Source organism: Callorhinus ursinus, unplaced genomic scaffold (genome assembly GCF_003265705.2).
Source record: "Callorhinus ursinus isolate GAN/ISIS: 27379988/994484 unplaced genomic scaffold, GSC_fseal_2.0 scaffold50, whole genome shotgun sequence".
NCBI lineage: Eukaryota > Metazoa > Chordata > Mammalia > Carnivora > Otariidae > Callorhinus > Callorhinus ursinus.
Window position 1 is genome coordinate 8,742,753 of NW_027397112.1, and position 17,611 is coordinate 8,760,363.

General features: G+C 50.1%; 1 protein-coding gene across 1 annotated transcript in view; it reads left to right on the forward strand.

Moving 5' to 3' along the window:
• Positions 1 to 17,611, forward strand: part of CYB561 (cytochrome b561) — a 34,033-nt gene that overhangs the window by 2,563 nt on the left and 13,859 nt on the right. The window lies entirely within an intron of this gene.

The window sequence follows — 17,611 nt, forward strand, 5'->3', positions numbered from 1 at the left end:
GACACACCCCCACCTCCCCGCCCCGCCGCGCTTCCTCCCCGACTGCAAAGTCCCACGGCTGCGGGCCTAACCGAGCGGGGCGGGGACCAACGCTTCCTGGCCCGCCTGGGCAGGGGCGCCTGCCCGGGGAGGGGCCAAGGCGGCCCCCCGCGAGCTGCAGCCCGGGGGGTGGCGGATGGGGTTCAGGTCAGGCTCTCACAGAGAAGGCTGGAAAGGGGGACCCCCCCCCGGCACACACACACACACGGACACACACACACACACACACACACACACACACACACACACACACACACCTCCGAGGCTGAGGGAGCCAGCAGTTTGCCGGAACACCCAAGTCTGCACACGGTGCCCTCTCCTTACCATCACCCAGCCTCGGCGCAGGCACCCGGGAGCCCCGCGGTCTCCGGGGCTCAATCTCCCGGCCTAACCGCCCCAGGCCTCTCTGGGCTCCGGAGGGACAAAGTGGGGGAGCCGTCCGCGGCGCCGCTAGTGCAGCAGAGATGGGGTTAACGATCAGTCACCCGGTCCAGCTTCTTCACCAGGCCTCAGGGGGAGGGGGTGTGGCCTGCACCCGCCGCGGAAAGTTTCGGCTTTGGAGGCGCGGGGGTGGGGGGGGTGGGGGGGGGGACGTGTTGCCCCGGGGCTCACCGGGGGGGGGGGGGGGGACTGCCAGGAAAGGGGGGAGAACGGAGGGGCTGTTCTGGGACGGTTTGTCTAGAGGCGCAGGAGCGCAGGAGCACTGGCGCCCATGCCCCTTTCCCACTGGGGACACGAGCAGTCGGTGGCTTAGGCGAAAACCACCACACAGACTTGCAGCCTTCCCGGACTACAAGATGAGCCTCCAAGATGAGAATTACCCCCTCGTTGACAGATGAAGAAATTAAGACTCAGGTTTGAGTGGCTTGCTCCAAGTCACCTCAGGTCTCCACATTCGCCATCATTCTTTTCCTGTGTCATCCACGTGTCCCTCCAAGGGACAAGCACAGGGAGGGAAGAGAGTGGCATCTGCTTGAGGTGGTTGTGGAAGCTGAGGGTCCTCCCCTAACTCCTCAGCACCACGGTGTCTGTCCCCAGAGGTGGGAGGACCCTATACCCTAGCAGACCTGGACAAGGGTGTGGGAGGGGTGGTGGAAGGAAAAAGGGGCAGGGCAGAGGAAGCAGGAAAGGGACCAACTTGGGTGGTTCCCCAACCCATTCAGCTGCTGAGGAAGTTGGGAATCCCGGGTATCTGTATGGGGACAGTGTCTGAGGCTCCGAGGGAAACATGGGCTCCCCTTGTCATATGGAGGGTATGCAGGAGCCTGTGACCTGAGTACCCCTGAGATGACTTATCAGATGACATGGTGCCAGGGAGAGGTGTGTGAAAGATGATGGGGTAGAGGTGACTGCTCCAGAAGGGGAGGCAGGTTGGTGTTGTCCTGAAACTGGGTGGAGGGGGGGACAGGCGAGGGGAAGAGAGTGGATAGTTGGGGGCCCTCTGGCTCTTCCTCATGCCAAGGGACACTGGTGCACCTCAGGGCTGGCTAGGTGGACCCCTGTGACCAGAGCTGCCCTAGCAAGGGGGAGGGCCCAAGCCGAGGGTGAAGCAGTGGGCCTGGGCTCTCCTTCTCAGGACCACGTGGCTCTCGGGTGGTCCTAACGGCTTGGTTTTCCACGCTTTGAGGGCAATGAGCCGTGTGCACACAAGTGAGCAGCTGTCTTCTGGGAGGGAGGAGTCTCCACTGGTGTCTTGCAGTGGTGGGGTGGGGGGAGCCCGGTGTGGAGTCTCACACCCCTTCAGGCCCTGAAAAGAAGGGTCAGGGTGGGGGAGGATGGATGGAGTGGAAAAAGAGCCTGAGGCTTAGCTTGTAACTAGGGAGCCTTTCTCTGTTGTCAGAAAAGAAACCCAAGGAAAGCAGGAGGGAAGTAGATTTCAGCCAGGACTGGCCTCTGAAGAGCTCCCGTCTGAGAACGTGATGCAGGAGGACAGTAGAGCAGGCTGGCCCATTCTCAGGTCTGTGTGGCATTGTGATGTTTATAGAACATCTGGGTTAGGGACTGAGTTCAGCACGGAACAGCCTCTGCCTCATTGAAAAATAATAGGAGCAAAGGTAAATGGGTTGGAAGATAATCTCATCCCCATGATACCAGGGCTGGTTGGAGGTGTCCCTCCGCACCTCCCCAACAGTCACATTGACTATAATAGCCTGCTTGCCCACTATCCATCAGTGCCAGGAGACAAGACTGGGTCTGCCTTAGTCTCTGGTTTTTCCCAGAGCTCAGCACAGAGCCTGGCACAAAGTAGGTCCTCATTCAAGAAAGGGGGGTATGTGGATAAAAGAATAAACATCATTCATATTCGCTTTCCAGGTAGCAGGCTCCCAGCCTCCTGCAAGAATAACAGGAAGGGCCAAAGCTCACTAATTTGGGATTTGCAATAATATTGACGCTGCAACCTTGATCCCAATGAGTAAAAGTTTAAAATAACTTCTTTCTCTCTCTTTAAGGTCTTATTCATGAGGGAGAGGTATAAGAATACACATTACTTTGGATAGCACTTTAGACCTCCTAAATTCTTTTGTGGGAATTATCTAATTTGATATTGGTAATAACCTTGAGAGGTAGAAGAGAGAGAAGGTCCCTCAGTTACTTCTCAGCTGCCATCAAAACGACGGCGGGTGTTCTGATTCCTATAGGAGGAGGTCATTATGATTAGGTCAGTGCAAAGAGCTGTGGATGCCAGGCCCAACAAAGGAAATGCAGTCTGCTTGGGAGACCACTCACTAGCTCCACCTCTCTTCCAGGGAAGGAGGAATCACCAGCTATCACAGAGGAAAAAAAAAAAAAATCCCTTAAAAAATATGTCCCAAAATGGAATAAAATTTGAGAGTCTATAAATAAACCCTTACATTATATTCAATTGATTTTTTGATAAGGGTGCCCAGACAATTAAACAGGGTAGAGGGAGAGGGAAGAAATTCTTTTTAACAAATGGTTCTGGGACAACTGGATTTCCACGTGCCAGAGAATAAAGTTGGACCCCCACCGCATACCATTTACAAAAATTAACCCAAAATGGATCATAGACAATGTAAGGGCTAAAATCATAAAAATCTTGGAAGAAACATAGATATAAATCTTTGTGGCCTTGGATTGAACAGTAGTTTCTTAGATATGACACCAAAAGCACAAGGGACATGAGGAAATTTAGGTAAATTTGGGACGCCTGGGTGGCTCAGTTGGTTAAGCGGCTGCCTTCGGCTCAGGTCGTGATCCCAGGGTCCTGGGATGGAGTCCCGCGTCGGGCTCCTTGCTCAGCAGGGAGCCTGCTCCTCCCTCCGCCTGCAGCTCCCCCTGCTTGTGCTCTTGCTCACTGTCTCTCGCCTATGCTCTCTCTCTCTAGCAAAATAAAAATAAAATCTTAAAGAAAAGAAAGAAAAATTAGGTAAATTAGACTTTGTCAAAATTATAAACTTCTGGGCTTCAAAGGACACCATCAAGAAGAGGAAAAAGACGAGCCATGAAATGGGAGAAAATATTTGCAAAGCATGCATATAAGGGACTTGTGTCCAGAATATATAAAGAACTCTTATTGACTCAACAAAAAGACAACTCGATTTAAAAATGGGCATAGGATTTGAATTGACATTCTCCAAAGAGATTCACAAGTGACCAATAAGCACATGAAAAAAGATGCTCAGCTTCATTAATCATCAGGGAAATGCAAATCAAACTACACAGTGAGCTACCACTTCACACCCACCAAGATGCCTAAAATAAAAAAGATAGGGCACCTGGCTGGCTCATTCGGAAGAGCATGTGACTCTTGATCTCTGGGTTGTGAGTTCACGCCCATTGTTGGGTGTAGAGATTGCTTTAAAAAAAATAAATTTAAAAATTAAAAAAAAAGATAGACAATAACAAATGTTTTGAGGATGTGGAGAAATTGGAACCCTTATACATTGCTGGTGGGATTGTAAAATGGTGCAGCCACGGTAAGAGGCTGATTGTCAGTTCCTCAAATTGTTGACCGTAGAGTTACCGCGTGACCCTGCAACTCCATTCTGAGGTATGTACCCGAGAGAACTGAAGACATGTCCACACAAAAACTTTTACACAAATGCTCAAAGCAGCATGGTATTGTGCATAATAGCCAAAAATGGGAGACGACCCAAATGTCCGTCAACTGATGGATGGATAAACGAAAGGTGGTATATTCATACAATGGAATATTATTCTGCCCTAAAACGAAATGAAGTATTGATTATATATTACAAATATTGATGCTATTACATGCTACAACATGGATGAACCTGGAAAACATTATGCTAAGTGAAAACAGCCGGTCACAAAGGCTACATATTTTATAAATCCATTTATATGAAATTTCTAGAACAGGCAAATCCATAGAGACAGAAGGTAGATTAGTGGGTGCCAGGGGCTGCGGGGGAGGGGAATTGGGAGCGACTGCCAATGGTATGGACTTTCTTTATGGGAGGATGAAAATGTTTTGAAATTAGCAGGGATGGTGGCGTAACTGTGAGCATACTGAAAACCACTGAATTATACACTTCGAAAGGGGGAATTTTATAGTACATGAATTATATCTCAAGAAAGCTGTTTGTTAAAAACTATGCCCAAATATTTACTTCTTTCATTCTATGTTCCTCAAGAAATCTCCTGATTACCGACAGGTTTTCAGAGAAGCTGTGGTTCTCTGACTGAATACCCACCTACTCCTCCTTGCTTAGCTAAAACCGACCCATCTCTCAAAGCCCAGCCCATATGTAGCTCTAGTTTTCTTAATCTCTGCTAATCTCTCTTTTCCATATTTATTCAGCATTAACTCATACAGGCACCCAAAGCAAAGGGTAGGGGAAATAGCACTGGATTAGGAGCCAGAACCATCTGGGCCACACTTAACAAGCCTTATGACCCGAATAAAATAACCTTTCTGAGCCTCAGTTTCATCACGTATAAATGGCTGTAGACACTTTTACCCATCCTCCCTCGAAGGGTTGTGAGACAATGAAGACCGATCCCTTGTCAGTTGTCACACAAAACCAAGATGTTGTTAATATTTTAAAAAACCATCTGCTCCCATTCGTTATATGCAAGGCACTGGCCTGAAAAAGAAATACAAGATTATTGCCTTTAATGTAAAAAATGGGGTGAAGAGCCGATTAGGTTCCTGAGGCCAGGTGGTGAAGGCTGGTATCAGTAGTAGGTGCTATAAGGAGTTGGGAGGAAGAAGGTTCCAGCAGGCTGGAGAGGATAGGCAAGGCAGCTTCCTTGGGAGGAAGGAAGAATCTGAGAGAGGTAGGCCCCCAGGCAGAAAGCAGGAGCCCAGTACGGGAGAGGAGTAACAAGGATGCTGGGAGGCCAAGGTGACCACGGTTTGTTTAGACTCAACCAGCACTGTCCAGTGGAACCTTCTTGTGACGGTGGAAATGTCTGTCCACCAGAAATATAATGAGAGCTGCACATAGGATTGTATATTTTCTGGTGACCACATTTAAAAAAATAAAAAGAGGTAACATCCATTTTAATAGCATTCATGTAATAATAATTTAATTTTTTATTTAAACTGATATATCCAAAATTCTATCATTTCAATATGCAATCGTTATAAAAATTAGTAGCGAGATATTTTACATTTGTGTGTGTGTGCTAAGTCTTAAAAATCTGGTGTGCATTTTACACATCACAATTTGGATGGTAAATTTTCAACAGAGTGAAATGTAATCCTACCAAAGCAATAGAGTTGTGTTCAATGGGAAAACATTTTGTACTGCTTCTGTTTTTAAATTAAAATTAATCAAAGAAAATTAAAATCCAGTCACACTGGCCACATTTCAGATGTTCAATAGCCACATGTGGCTAGTGGTTTTCATGTTGGTCAGTGAAGCCCTAGAGTTAAGATTATGAGAGTAGATTGTGGGGTTGAAGCTGGAGAACTTCTAAATCCACACCTTCAGCCCCGACCTCCCTGGGCTCTAAGCTCATGCTCCACTGCCTTCCAGAATTATCTATCTGGGGTCTGGATTATGATGGTGATGACTGTAAGACCCCTTTCCCCCAGAGGCCACCCCACCATGGAAATATGGAATCCTAGCTTTGCAGGGTACTTTAAGGCTCACCTAGCCCAGTTGCCTTCAAATGGGATCCTGGACCCCTAGGGGTCCTTGAAGGTGCTCATGAGGGTCAGAGAAGCACTTCCAACTGAAATCCTACATTTCCCCGAGGTGCATCTATTCCCAGGTTACTTAGAGCACACCATTTTGTGCCTTCAGTGGACACAGAGCAGCTCAGTTGGATAACACAATAGTCTCCATCCGATCACAAGCTTGGCTTGCTTTACTTCCCTCTGTATGTATTTACTGAGACCCTGTTACAGCCAGGCAACTCTGTGTGCTGGGGTCTCGGCAGAGAGCAAAACAGAGCCCAGCTGCGCAGGTGTCTGTGGCAGGGGGATGACAATGCTATGTTGCAAAGTAAACGAGGCCAGGGTTGGGGTACAGAGCGGAAGACAAGCAGACATGCTGTCCCACCCAGAGCTTCAGGGAAGAAGCTTGCAGACCTCTGGGGAGGGGCTCTTGTGGACCCGCAAGGAGCTGTGCCCCACCTTCGAGAAACAGCCAGAGAGAGGGCCGGTGTAGCTGGTGCATAGGAAGCCGTGAACAGGCTAAGTGCGGACAGGTGGCCAGAGCGTGTGTAATCTTGTCTGCCAGAGTGGGGGGCCTGGTTATCGTGAGATGAGAACCCAGTGGAATGAGGGTACTGGAGATAGTCTTTCATTTTTAAAAATGTCTTCTTTTTATATAATATACATACATTATAAGTAATATAAATATGTATGTAGACATGATATCCAATGTAATGTATGTTATGAAGCATAATAAAATGAACACCATAAATTCTCTCTGCCACATTATTCTTATCTAGCTGAGACCCATCATTCCCTTTCCCATCTTCTGCTCCCACATGCACCCTTGACTGACCCACCCCGAATGTTGTGTTTATTACTCTCTTCACTTTTAAAGATTTATTTATTTATTTGAGAGAGAAAGAGAGGGAGAGCTCACAAGCGGGAGGGACGGAGGGAGAGGGAGAGAGAGTCCCAAGCCGACTCTGCACTCAGCGCAGAGCCTGATACAAGGACTCGATCCCAGGACCCTGAGATCATGGCCTGAGCCGAAACCAAGAGTTTGTCACTCAACTGACTGCACCCCCCAGGTGCCCCGACTCTCTTCGCTTTTAAAGAATAGTTTCAGTACTTTATATTTCTAAACATAACACTGTTTAGCTTTGCTTGTTTTTTTATAAAAACAGTGTCACCTAGGAATGTACCTAAGAGAAATGAAAACACATAACCGTGCAAAGACTTGCATGCAAAGCAGTGTTATTCAAAGCAGCCGAAAAGTGCAAACGACCCAGATGTCCATCAACTTGTGAATGGGTGAGCAACATGTGGTATATCCACATCATGGAATATTATTGGACATTAAAGAGGAATGAAGTTCTGACACGTGCTCAGCAGGGAGTCTGCTGGACATTCTCCCTCTCCCTCTCCCTCTGCGTCTCCACCCCACCGCATGCACTCTCTCTCTAAAATAAATAAATAAGTCTTTAAAAAAAGGAAAAAATACACAAATTATACTCTGATAAAGCTTTCTTCAAAAAGGCATATTAGAGTCTTCTGAGGCTAGTTTTGTTTCTCACAGTTATGTTTCTGAGACTTTATGGGTGCTCTTGCATAGAGTTGTAGTTTATTTATTTTCACAACTGAGTGATAGTCCATCACCCAGCGTGATGACACCACGATTTATTTCCCCAGTCTCTAATTCTGTCACTGGACACGTGAGTTACCTCTTGTTTTTTGCTATTACAAAACAATATGCCAGTAACACACTTGTACACATCTCCTCGGTATACATAAGTAACTGTATGTTGAATTGAAAATAAAATATCAGGGCTTGTATATTGTAGGTCTTTTTTTCACTTCATTTTTCAGAAATTCATTTTTATTGTAATTTACAAAACGATTGTTTCCCCCAGCATACTGGAAAGTAAAACAAAAACAAAACTGGTCCTCATTGAGAAATACTGCTCTGGGGAATACACTGGGAGTAAAATCGCTGAGTCAAGGGTATGCAGATGTTCAAAGACATGCAAAAGTTCAAGGGTGTCCAAATGTCAAACTGCTTTCTAAAATACTTATCGTGGGAGCGCTTGGCTAGCTCGGTCAGTGAAACGTGTGACTCTTGATCTCAGGGTCGTGGGTTCCCACGTTGGGCATGGAGCCTACTTAAAATAAAAATAATTAAGAGACAAAACAAAATACTCATACCAATTTGCCCTCCTGCCAGCAGTGGCTGAGAACTCCTACGCTGCTCCCCATCCTCACCAACACTTAACCCTTGTCGCGTTTTTAAGTTTGTGCCAGTTCTGTGGGGAGGACGCGTTTTCAGTCCCTTGCTGCTGATGAGGTTGAACACCTTCTCCTGTGTCTAGGGGCCATTTGTGCTTCTTCTTCCGGGCTGTTCCTGTTTGTTCCCTTGCCCACATCTTTTCTTTTTCTTCTTGATTCATATAGTTCTTCAAATATCCTGGCTAGTAGTCCCTTGTCATTTCAAGGTGCTGCAGACAGAATTCCCAGCTTATGACTTGTTTGCATTTCCTTGGGGTGTCTCAGTCACAGAGGGTCTTACTTTTAAGGTAGTTGGGTTTTACCTTTTGGGCTGGGCTCCTCTTCACTCCCTGTAGATCTTGCCCCCTGGGGATTATGGTCAAAGCCCCTTCTGAACTGACAGGCTGTGAAGCAGAGCATAGACAGCCCCTTGGAATCTGTACCCTCCTGCCTCCAGCCTCATGTCAGCCCCACTGTATACTTAGGTTGTTTATTCCAGAACCTTTTTTTCCCAACCAGAGTCTTTCCCTGCCCCTCGGACCCCCCTGTTGGCTTGCAGAACCCCAAGTTAAATCCCAGCTCTGGCATAAGCTCCTTTTGGAAAAAACAAAACAAAACAAAACAGTCCAGAGGTCTTTTATTTACTTATTTACTTACTTACTAACCCATTTTTATACCTATAAAGCCACGAATTCTTGGGCAACAGGTTCCAGCGGCTCAGGCTCCTATCCACCGGTTCTGCCCAAGTGTGCGCCTCAGGGCGGAGCAGGTTGGTGCTTCTGTTGAACCCAGGTAACTTTCCCTCTGGCTTCTTTCTTTTTCTCATCATTTTCCTTCCCACGTTTCAGGAAGCTATCTTGGCTCTTGGAGCGCTTAATATGCTCAGTACGTACGTTAATTCTCTTGGCAAGAAACTTGCCCTTAACTTGTTTGTTTACAACAATGCCAACAGCATGCTGGGTAACACTGCAGCCTCTTCCAATTTTGCCATGGTAACATTTGTGGGGCAGTCCTTTTTGAACAGTGCCCATTCCCTTGATGTCGACAATTTCACCTTTCTTGAAGATTCGCATGTATGTGGCCAAAGGAGCAACTCGGTGTTTTCTAAAAGGTGTAGAGCACATACAGTGCTGCCTCTCTTTCTTTCCCTGTGGGCTGGACATTTTGGCACCTTGCTGGAAGAGAGGGTTCTGGCCGAAAGGCACACCTCCTCTTCTTAGAAGCATTTCCAGCCCCCCATGGCTGAGTCACTTCTAGTCAGTGGGCTTAGCCTGCCTAAGCATCCAATGATTGACAGAAGACAGGTGTTTGACTATTAAAATGGGATACTTGTTCCTTTCAATAAGTACAGCTTATAAAATAGATACAGTGTTTCAAAACATGGGATTCCTTAGCACTGGGATGTTTGGGAGGAGAAAAATGGTTGGGAACTCTTACCAGTGATGCCTACACTAGCCTTGACACCCCCCTGCCTCCACTTGAACATTTCCAGCGACAGGAAGCTCACTACCTTGGTAGGCTAGGCTGCTCTAGTTGTTAGAAACTGTTTCTTATGCTAACTGCATCTCCTGCCTTGTTGTTTTTACTTGGCTGTTCTTCACTCTGTTCTCTAGAGAAACACCTAGTGAGTCTTTCCTCTCTCTGACACGAAGACCCTCCAGCACGAGAGGCAGGTCCTTCCAGGTCTATCTGTGTCTCCTTTGCTCCAGGAGAAATTTATCACCTTCAGTGATTCCTGAGAAGAGATGGTTTCCAGATTTCTCTGCACTTGATTATCCTCTTGTGAACAGACTGCAGATTTTCTGCATCCCTTGTAAACTGTATACCTTTGTTTGAGGAAAGACTCAGGGCTGGTCTCACCGGTGGGTGAGGAGGGGGCTGATCCTGTTAACGCGAGTCTGTTGGTGCACCTGCAGAGGGTGGTGGCGGTTCTGACAGCCCCGTCAGCCCGTGTTCCCACGGAACCCGGAACCCGGGAGCTGATGAAAGCCACTTTGTTTATGTGTGTTGTTACAGTCTCCATGCAGAATATCTGTCGAATTCACTCTTCCGCTTGGCCTCAGCACTCCCCTCTTTTGAGTAAGTTTTCTTAACTTTCAAGTCTTCTTTTAACTCTCCCCCAACAGCTTCACGTCAAGCACAAATTAGATAAGCAAGATACTGTTTTTAAAAAATGCTGGCATTCCATAGACAATGCCCTGTGGCAACTAAGTATCCTTGGACTTTGTCTCTATATTACCCTCTGCCTTTGGGGTGTCAGGCCCCTGGCTTCCAGGAAGTAAGGCCAAGGGGAAGGGGGGTTTCTTCTCTTCAGGCCCAGGGTGAAGCTCAGCTTTGCCATAGCTGTGGACAGTGATAACCCATCTCCGCCTCCTAGGCCAGGAACCTCTGAGTAATCTTTGACTCAGAGCTGTCCGGTCTCCTATTACCTAATTTTGCCTGGTCTTCATTAACAGTGTCTCCCTGCTTTTCTTTCTCTCACTTGTTCCTCTGCACATTTCTCCTGAGACCACTGTGCTTAAGCCAGAGATGGTCTCACCAACACAGACTACCCAGATGTTTAACAAGCAATTCCCGAAGACATGACGGGTCCTTGAGCCCCCACTAGGGGTGTTGCTTGGGCTGAGCCCTGACAGAAGGGGTAGGAGTTGATCTGATCGGGCCAGTTGTTGGAAGACACATTTCAAGCAGAAGTAACAGAAATTCATGCAGCTTAGCACTAGGCTGTGAACAGGGGCTGAGGCTGCCAAAGCCAAGGTGGCCGGCCAGACTTCCTCCTAAGGAAGGCTTCAGGCTGGGCAGTGCCCTGACCACATTTGTATCTTAGAGCCGTCAGTGAAGATGTGATTAACAAACTGAGAGGGCCTGGAGGTGGTGAAGAAGACAGTGGGCTAGGGTCCCCCAGAGTCTGAGGGAAGTGGTAGATTGAGGGGTGTGCCAAGGGAGGTGGGACTGAAAGGAAGCAGGTGGCTGGTCGGAGGGGAAGGGTGGAGGAGTTGAGGGGGGTGACAATGCTTTGAAAGACATGTTCCTAGGAGAGGAACATTCTAGAAGCAGGTTTGAGGGGTGGGAGGGAAAGGAGATGAAGACTCGGTGTTGGAGGGTACTGGTCCTTTGGTGTGAGGAGGTGGGTGACTGAAGAACCAGCTCTTCTCACTCCCACAGCTGCTATGGGTCCTCTGGTCCACTTGCCCTCCATGGGATCCTTTGTGCTTTTTCTCTGCCTGCCCTCTGCCTGTTTGAGATGCTGCTGGGTCCCAGAGAACCTTCAGGAGGTGTGAGTAACCCACCCCCTGCCCCAAGTCCACCAAGGAGCATTCAAAGTCCTGTCCTAGACCCCAGTCCTTCCATAAAGCCAGGCCTGGCATTTGTTCTGGTCATACCTCCTTATCCATTTCACCAACATTAACGGTCCCTCCTATGCTGTGGGTGCTATGTGGGTGCTGGAGATACAACAATGTACGATAATATCAGGCCATGTCCATTGAGTCAGGCATCTAAGTGCTTTATATACCTTTTTCTTTTAGTGCTTTATGTATCTTAATTCATTTCAATCTCCTAGCAACCCTATGAGTTAGCTACTATTGGATTTCTATTTTACAGATGAGGAAACTAAGGCACAAAAAGGTGAGTAAGTTGACTAAGGTCACCCGAGTGGTGGAGCCCAAATACAAAGTCAGATAAATGCCCCCACTGTGAGCCACTGCACTGTCCCCACCTGCTCTCCAGAATGCTCACCGTCTCCATCTACTTGCACGGGGTAGGTTGAGTGCCATCCTCTTTAGAGTGAGGAAGTTCTTATTTTTAATCCCAAATCTCAAACCCACGTCTCCCGGTTTTGCCCTTGGTGAGGTGACCTCTGCTGCAGTCCCTGCATGAACTTGGACAGACATGACACCTTTCTCTTCCCGGCTCTGTGCCGTTCCTCTTGCCCCACCTGCTCCCGGCAGTGCCCAGCCCCCCTCCCAGCCCCCGTGCCACTGTCCCCACCTACAGACCCTCATCCTCTCTCAGGGGCCCCTCCTCTGCTCTCCCCACCGACACTCTCCCTGAGGGCCATTCTCAAGGGCAGCCTGGGAATGGATGCTCGTCCTAAAGCACAAACCTGAAAACAGCATGGGTTGGCAAAACACTTCCCTCATCATCTTAGGGATAAAATCCGCACTCCTCAGGGTGAAGTCCAAAGTCCTCCCTGGTGTGGCCCCTCCCTCCACAGGTCCCTCTATCAGTGCTCCCGGGAGGAGACCCATCGCTGGAGGCTCTGGCCTTGATAACGTGTTCCAGAGTCAGCAAGAAAGGGGGCAAAACAAGAACAGTGAGATATAAAAAGTCAATCAGCATATATCAGCCAAGTGGCCAGTTGTCCTTTCTTGGTCACATTATCTTTTATCCCAAATATCCTTTCTATTTTTTTTTTTTTGCAGTTAAAATATTACTTCATAAAATGGTGGCGTGAGAAAACGGATTTTTGTAAATGTCTCTACTTGGCAAACTAAAAAGTGTTTGCGACTCAGTCAGACTCCATCTTTTTCCTGATGACTCAGTGGTCTACAGAAGCTGCCAGGCCAGCCCTGAGCTCTCGGCCCCCCGGGCTCCCTCCCGCCCCTCTTGCCTCTCTCGCTCCTTCTGCCCCGAACGCCCCCCTCCTCCTGTTGCCTGCTCCCCAGCCGTCGTCGTCCCTCCAGGCCTGGCCTGCCCTTTCTTCCCCAGGGCCTGGCATTCCGCAGGGCATCCAGGGAGTAGGAGTGCGGGCCTCGGCCGGTAGCCGCCCGGCGTGCTCACGCTTCCGGAGCCTGGCACAGCCGGCGGCGCAGGTACCCGGCTGCTGGGCGGAGACCCTGACTAGAAGGAGGCGCCTCCCCCCCCCCCCCCCGCCCTTGCAGCAGGCACGGCCGTGCGCTGCTGAGGGGCCGTCGGGGGCGGGGGCTGGCCTCGCTGGATGCCGCGGGCAGGTGAGCCCAGGGCACGGCTCCCGGGCGACCCCTCCCCAGCCCCAGCGGGGCCCGGAGGGAAGCTCAGGGGCTGGTGTGTGTGTGTGTGCGCGCGCGTGTGCGCGCTCAGGAGTCTAACTGTCCCCAAAGCACGACGGGGCCTTCCTGGGGCTGTGTGCATCTGGCGCAGTGTTCCCAGAGAGGGGCCGGGAGACTGGCCACACCCCCGAGCTGCTGATTGTCACCCGCCTCCCGGCCGCCCAGCTAAGCTCAGCCCACTTGTTAACATCTCCCACTGATCAGCTGGGAGGGATCAAAGGAGCATGGCTTCTTGGGTAAGGGAGATTCTGAGCTAAGGTCAAGGTGCCTTCAGATCTAATCTCCTCTCAAAAAGCACCAGCTGGGCTGAGAGGAGCACTCAAGGTAGGAGGTGATGGCCAAGGTCAAGAGAGTGTAAAGGATGGAGGTGGGAGGGATGGAGCCGGGTTAAGTGAAACCTCTGACTCAGGACAGTTATGCTGCTAACTTGTTATGACCTTGGAAGAGTCATCAGCCTTAGTGCACTCATCAGAGACAGTGTCTTCTACAAGCACCCCCTTTTTTCCCGCTCTTCTGGGTTCAGCTGAGGTCTGACTTGGAGAGGGATGCTGTAAAGCCACCCATGGGGAATGCTGCCTAAGCCTCTGCCCATCTCCTACCCACTGGGGGCACCCTCTGGGCCATGGCTTGGTCACCCCTCACTTTTGGCTCAGCGTGGCCACCACACCCTTGCTGCACTCCCGTCACGAGAAGGTTGCCCAGGAACCAGAAGGTATGGAGTTGGCGTAGCTTTCAAGGTCAGGACGAGAACGCAGAGCTGTCACAGGCTTTGGACAAAGTGCAAGAGTCCTAGCCCTGCTGTTTACAGCCGGTTTATGGAGTTAATTAGATGGCTGTCATTATCAGCAGGATCTTCCCTCCCTCCCCATACCCCTGCTGACAACACCCAAGGCTCTGGCCACCATTCACCCCAGGCCTCACACCCTCGCTCTCTACGGTGATTGCCCCTAGCACTCACATAGCAGGTCTTCAATGTTCGTTGATTGCCCGACCGACTTGATCTATCCAAGGAGAAAAGAGGAAGGTGAGGATGGAGGACACCACTGGGATACAAACCTCTTCAAGTTATTTTTCCTGGAGCCGAGAGCTGGCCCAGGGGAGTGAGGTCCCAGAGCTGGGCTCCAGTGCCTCCTGCTCAGGCCGTGCTGGACAAGGGGAGCTTGGCGGTGCCCTACCAACTGTGACCCTCCATCCAGATTCTCCTCTGTGTGAAGGACATGCTCAGTAATCAGATACAACTATGGGCCTGTGGACACTTCTTAGACGCCCCACGAACCACCGCTGAATCCCTGTGACACACCTCATGTCTCCAACCTCTGCCCTCCCGGAGGACCTGTTGGCATTCTTGTTTCACCTTCTGTATACAGTGTGTCCTCTGTTGGGGGAAGGGGAGTGTTAGAGGGCAGGGCAGGATGGAGTTGATCATGCACAGTCCTGCCTCAGGGCCTTTGCCCTCCCTCCCTCCCTCTTCCCTCTGCTGGACTTACCTTCCCCTAGATCTTCACAGGGCCTGCACCCCTCTCCCCTCAGAGAGCCTTCCTTCTGTGACACTCCAGCCCTTCTCCTGCTTTATTAACTCTTCATAACACTTGCTGGTAGACGCAACTAGGTTTCTGTGTGTGGGTGTACACGTCTGTGTGTGTATGTGTCGTTTGTTAGTTTACTTTTCAATTATCTGTCGCCCCCACCTCATATAAGTTACATAAAAGCAGGACCTTCTGTTAATTACTATTTCTCCAGGGCCCAGACAGCACCTGACACAAATTGGTGCCCAATAAACCTTTGCTGAAAGAAAGGAAAAGAAGGGAGGGAGGGAGGAAGGAAGGGAGAAAGGAAGGGCCGGAGAAGAGAAAACAGACTTCCTCCTGATCCCTCCCTCCCGAGGGGGCTGCATGGGAACCCCTGGGAGGCTGGAAAGCCCGCCCCTTTCATGGCCTCCCACCTTGGGCGCCCAGGGCCATCATGCCGCCTCTCGCTCCAGGCTGGTCCTGTTTAACCCACGTCCGGTTCCCTCAGAGCCTGGCAGAGAGAAAGGATGGCCTGACTACGCTGATTCTCTTTGCTTCTCCAGCCGTCCCACAGTGTTAAATTGGTTTGTGAGCAGGTTACTTTTGTATTTGTCTGAGTCTCGTCTTCCCAGACTGGGTCAGCTTTGGGGTCAGCCTGGGACGCGCAGCCTGTGACATCCCTCAGCCCAACGCCCTGGAATTCGGGAGGTCCCGGGTGACTGACTGTCTTCATCCGTGGCCAGCCCCCTGCGTCCCTGCCACGCCTTCACTGGACCACTGGACGCTCTGGCTGACCCTGCTGGGGCTGCTGCCCCTGAAACGGCAAGACAGGCGTTTTCTCCCTGAGTGATTCCAGTCCCATCTTCAGCGCATCGAAGTGGCCCTGTACTTTCAGAATCAGACTCGTTTTCCTTTCGAGGAAGTTGGACCGAGCTTCTCAGGGAGCGGGCCTGAGGGGGCCACCCCGAGCAGCAGGCGGCCCCCGCTCTGTAGACGGTTCAGGGGATGTGTCCGTCTGTGATCTGCCATCCCACGGCAAGGCCCAGCTCCCAGAGCCTGCGCCGGCTTCGGTTCAGGCTTGTCGCTGCTGCTGGTGGCCCAGGAGCCCCGAGAGTGTACGGTCAGGCCGTGTCCATTTCCTGAGTGATGCACTAGCCACTCAAGCTGTTTCTTTGGCCAGGACACTCCTGCCGTCTCCCTACTGTCCCTCTGCCAGGTGAACCTCTGCTGTCCTGTCGCTCTCTGAGTCTATGTCACAGGCTCCAGAAGCCTTCCCTGACCCTCGCATCTGGGTTGCCTTTCTATGAGCTGAGGCCTGAGAGAACAGGGCTGTGCCTGTCATGTTCACTAATATTTTCCCAGGGTTGCCCAGCACCTGGCACACAGAAGGGACTTGATAAGTCACTGTTGTACAGCGTGAATGAATTCCGTGTGTGTCTTACAGAGCCTTTGGCCTGGGGAACCTCATCTCCTATGCCTTTTGCATTCTCTGTAGCCCAAGGTGAAGGCTTCTGCCTGCATCCCGTGCTGAACAGGAATGTGCTTTGGATGCACCTTGATCTGACTCTGAACAGGAGTTAACTGGGTAATTCAGCCTGTCTGAGGTGGGGAAGCTTTGCTGGGAGGGGCCAGAATGGCTAGGAGGCTCCTTTCCTGTCCTTTCCCCACAGGAGCAAGATAGGCTTGCCAGGCAAATACAGGATATCCAGCTACATTTGAATTTCAAATAAATGACGAACACATTTTTAGTGTATTACACCTAATAAGTGGAGCATGCTGTTGCCAAAAAAATACTAAATTCGAATTTAACTGGGAATCCATCTTTCTCCATCTGGGAATCCATCTTTCTCAATCTGCGAACCCTAGTAAGGGCAGCCCTGATCAGCCTGGTTCCCCAGGGGGATCTGAGGTCCTACTCATGAGGTACATTCTGCTCACTCTCTTGGTTCTTCCTGTTCTTTAAATAAATGCTTTTGGACAAAGAACACGGTGAGCACCAGGTGTGGTTTCCCAGAGCTGTTATGAACACACTCAATGCAAAGCCTCTCCCTCCATCTCAACCTCGACCCCAGCCACTGGACTGGATGATCAGGGAGGCCTGTCTCAGAAGTTGAGATCTGAAGGAATGAGCCAAGTGATGATCAAGGCATTCCAATGGAGAGGCAGGAGTGAATGTGGTGAGTCTAGTGTGGTTTTGTGAATTCGAGAAGGGAGAGGATTGCATGGAAAATGCCCTGGACCACAACCTCTGTCCTCAAGAAGGCGCCTTGGTGCTGCTCCACTCGTCGGTCTGTTCTTTCCTACCTCTGCCCCCAGCCGTAGGGTGGAAGCTTCTCTAGCTTCTGTGGCAGGAGTCTCAGCAGCAGGGAGTGGGGAAAGAGTGGGAGTGTCTGCCATCCTGGGCTGGGGATTCTGGCACTTGATGGCAGTTTAGTGGGATCACCTGCTCTTTAAAATGGTTGAGTGGAGGGGCACCTGGGTGGCTCAGTCGTTAAGCGTCTGCCTTCGGCGCAGGTCATGATCCCAGAGTCCTGAGATTGAGCCCCACATCGGGCTCCCTGCTCCGCGGGAAGCCTGCTTCTCCCTCTCCCACTCCCCCTGCTTGTGTTCCCTCTCGCTGCGTCTCTCTCTGTCAAATAAATAAATAAAATCTTAATAAAATAAAATAAAATGGTTAAGTG